This window comes from Peromyscus leucopus, chromosome 13, assembly GCF_004664715.2.
Source record: "Peromyscus leucopus breed LL Stock chromosome 13, UCI_PerLeu_2.1, whole genome shotgun sequence".
Classification (NCBI taxonomy): domain Eukaryota; kingdom Metazoa; phylum Chordata; class Mammalia; order Rodentia; family Cricetidae; genus Peromyscus; species Peromyscus leucopus.
The window spans coordinates 3295746-3300160 of NC_051074.1; positions in this window are offsets into that span (position 1 = coordinate 3295746).

The window sequence follows — 4415 nt, forward strand, 5'->3', positions numbered from 1 at the left end:
TTTTACGAACATAGTTGTGTGAATGTGTGTACATGGATGTATTTAGCTCCAACCTGTCTGGAATGTTCTGTGGTAGGCAGAAAGTAAAGCTCTACCTGCTATTTCTACCCCTGCTACTCATTTCCCAGGTTGATGGAGTGGTAATTATTTCTCTCATCATTTAAGTTTTACTTGATTCATTAAATATTTAACTTAAAGGAACATGCTCACATGTGCTATGCAGTTGTTGTGTTTTAAATAGGATCTCATACAACCCCAACAGGCCTCAAACTGGCTATGTAGACCAGGATGACCCTGAGGTTTTGGTTCTCCAGATTTTAAGGCCTCCAGAGTCCTGGAACTACAGGTGTGTGCTACCACAGCTGGGTTTTACCATAAAGTTTTGACAATTGCTATTTATAGCCAATAGATTTTCAGGAATTTCCCCTGATTTTGCCCTAAGAATTTTCCTGAAAGCTGTTTTTCCATATAAATGCTATCACTTTATAAACTTTTATAGAATTAATTTTAATTAGTCATATTTTGTTTTCATTTAAACACTTATAATGGCTAGTTAATTTTATTGCCTGTGGTCAGAGACTATAACCTATACTGTTTGTATGATATGAACATTATTATCATTTTCTTTGTGCTTGAACACAGCCCTTGAAATAGTGACTGAAAGAAACCCAATTCTAGCTGTAAGGGACTTCATTGGTACCCAGGGCCTTCTGGGTGGTGGAAAATTCATCTCTGAGGCTTATGGGGAGGTTGGGCAAGGCTGAGTCTTAAGGAGATGCCTGGAGTGGGCAGTGAATTTCCCTAGGAATTTCGCAAATAAGTGATGGGGTGAGGGGTGGGGGGCTGAGGGGTGGGGGAGTGTCCAGACTCATACGGTGACCATAACTGCCCCTGCTGGCTGCTGTGTTCTGTATCTGCTCCATGGTCCTAGGAGCATTTGAGAGAACGTTCTTTGTTCTTCTAGGGGAACTGAGAAGAGGGACCAGTGCTTTGTTCTGGAGGAAAAGCCCAGGAGGCCTGGTGTGGTGATGCCCCTCATCCCCCAAACCTTGTGGGGTACCTAAACCTTTCTAGATGGATACATACTGACAGACTGCTCCCCTAGACAGTCTTGCCCCCCCCAGCAGCATGGGGCGCCCCTTCTTCACATTCTCGCTAACACTGGGTGTGACAATCCTTTCACATTTACTAATCTAGTAAAAAGCTTCCCACGGGTTTTGTGGAGGTGGTGGTAACACGTGTGTTTATTTTTCTTTCATTCTCCTTTTTAAAAAAATGTCCCCTCTACTGAAGGTACCAGGCTCTGCTGACTCCCTAGGGGAGGCCTTACTTGCTTGTAGGAGGGACTGGGGGGTGGGTTGGAGGGGGAGGCTGCAGGGTGGGAGGAGGGAGGAGAGGGAAGATTGGTATGTAAAATGAATAAAAAGAAAAAGAAAAAAATTTTCTTAATTAAAAAAAAAAATGTCCCCTGGTTTCCAGTGAGCATTCACATACTCTCCTCACTGGCCGTTTGTCAATTTTGACTGATAACCATTTTATACCTATTGCCCATTTTCCGCTGAAGTATATGTTTTTCTAACTGGTTTGTAAGGTTTATTCATCTATTAAGAACATTGTCTTCACGGGTTCTCACATGCCAAAATGCCCTCAGTTTCTGCTTTGGCTTTTAAATACATGTGAATGCCATATGGAAATTTCTATTTTTAATGTAGTCAAATCCATCACTTTTAAATGTTTTCTAGCTTCGGAGTCATTTTTAGAAAAAGCCTTCTTCTCACCCCTCAAAACTAAATAAACACACACTTACTTTTTCTAGCACTTTTCTGGAATAATTTTGTGCATGTCGATGTGTAATATATGTCTTTACTTCAAATCCATCTGGCATTTATTAGGTGTGAGGTAGGAATCCGGCTTTGGTTTTCACCGTGGAAAAGTGGAACACAGGTGCCCTTAATCACTGCCCCGCTCATTCTAAAAATCCAAGTAAAAAGTTGAACGCCCAGTTTTAGACAAGGAGGACTTCCTGGAAATCAAGGATAAAGTCAGACTCAGTGATTAAATGCTCAAGATTCACTCATTCATTCATTTAACTGAAGAAAGTTAAATACAGAAAGACTTATTTAAAAAAAAAAACAAACCCAAAAATTGCTTTTCAGTCATCTTTTCCTCACAGGGTTAGTGGCCTTGGCCATCTCCTGAGTCCTCTCATGTTCCTGGCAGGGAACGTGTCAGGGAATGCGCTTAGCAGCCAGTGCCTTTGGGTTGGAGTCAAGAGGGATGAGCATCTGGTCCATACAAAGGTGGGGTCCAGTTGCCACAGTGCAGTTCCAACAGAAGAAAGGATGGGATCCAACTGGTTCCCTCCATAGCAGACCAGTGGATTTTATGTGATCAATATCACAGGTTCTGAAATTTATAAACAAAAAAGGTTTATTTGGGTCTTTGGTCAGTATCTTGGAAGCCGAAGACTGAAAGGCTGATTATGAGGCTCTTTTGCTGTGATGATGGGAGAAGCAGGAAGGAGAGAGAGAAAGAGACAGAGAGACAGAGATGGAGAGAGACAGAGATGGAGAGAGACAGAGATGGAGAGAAACAGAGACAGAGAGGGGGCTGAGGGAAAAGGGGGTGAGGGGTGAGGGAGAGAACTAGTCTTTAGCCTTTTAAGAATTACGTTATCAGCCGGGCGTTGGTGGCGCACGCCTTTAATCCCAGCACTCGGGAGGCAGAGCCAGGTGGATCTCTGTGAGTTCGAGGCCAGCCTGGGCTACCAAGTGAGCTCCAGGAAAGGCGCAAAGCTACACAGAGAAACCCTGTCTCGAAAAACAAAAAAACAAAAAAACAAAAACAAAAAAAAAAGAATTACGTTATCCAACCCCCCACACTCAGGAGAGTACAGACACACGTACACAGATGAACATGTGCGCATGTATAAGTGCCAGAGCACTTGTGTGGAGGTCAGAGGGCAGCTTGCTGAATTTGGTCCTCTTCTGTTAGGTGGGTTAGGGGACTGAACCCTGGTGATTTGCCTTGGCAGCAAAGGCCATCACCACTGAGCTACCTCTGACGGCCTTCATTTAGCCCTTTGCTTATTGTTTTTGTATGACACCCTTTCCCCAGTGCTGGGGGCTGAACCCACTTTCTTGCACTTGTAACTGCCCTGTCGTGAAGCTAAATCCCTCGCCCTCACTGGCCGTTTGTAATGGCCGATAATCCACACATGAGGATGGAGCCCCATGACTCAACCATCTCCTGTTACGTCCCACCTCTCAACACAGTTGCACCAGACATTGCGTTTCTAGCACATGTTTTGGGGGAGCCCCCAAATCCCAGCAGGACCTAAGTATTCGCAGATCCAAAACTTGAATAGAGTCCAACTTAGCTCTGTAGCAATAAGGCATATGAAAGGTCACATGTTTCTATTTTTTTTCTAAGTCAGGTCAAATGTGGCTGAGCCTTTATCTGTCTTAGAATTGTTGTAGAATATTATTTTAAGGTGTGTTACTTTTGTTTATGGTGCATTTGTTTAACTCTGTGAAGTGGTGTTACTGTGCCTGTCTAAAACACTTGATGGTCAATAGCAAGGCAGGAGAAAGGGTAGGTGGGGCTGGCAGGCAGAGAGAATAAATAGGAGAAATGTGGAAAGAAAAAGAAGTAGCCAGAGAAGGAGAAGGACATCAGGGGCCAGCTACCCAGCTACACAGCCAGCAACAGAGTAAGGAAGAAAGGTCTGCAGGAATAGAAAAGGAAAAGCCCAGAAGCAAAAGATTGATGGGATAATTTAAAGTTAAGGAACTCTGGCTAGAAATAAGCCAAGCTAAGGCCAGGCATTTATAATTAAAAATAAACCTCCGTGTGTGATTAATTTGGGAGCTGGTTGGTGGGCCCCACAAAGAGTAAAGAGCAAAAACAAACAACATCATAGAATGATTGGTTTCACCTTTTTATTCCAAAGAAGGAGTTTTGAATTCAAGACTGAGGCAACTCAGAAGACTTAATTAGGGGAATTTAATGGCAGGATTTATTCCCATAGCAAGATAACTAAAAGGGGATGATGGCAGAAAGCTGAGAGTAAAGTAAAGGAGTTTCTGGACATGACCTTTATCCACTGAAAGCAGACTCTGACAGGGCATGGTCACGTAGGGCAGGGAATACATGAGAGGAGGTATGTGGAGAATAACCAATGCAGGGACTTGTGAGAGTCTTGAGAGGGCCTCCAGGCTGGGGTCAACACTGGGGTCTCTGTACCTCTGTCTAGAGGCCTCGGCTACCCTAGGGATTAGCCCACCTGTCTTGTGAACATGGAGCCAAGCTAGCCTAACTATATGGAGACTGGAAAGGTGGCTTTGCTTTCCAACCTGTGACCAGGTGAATGAAGGTGGCCTCCCCTTCCTCCTCTCTGAGACCACTGAGGGAGA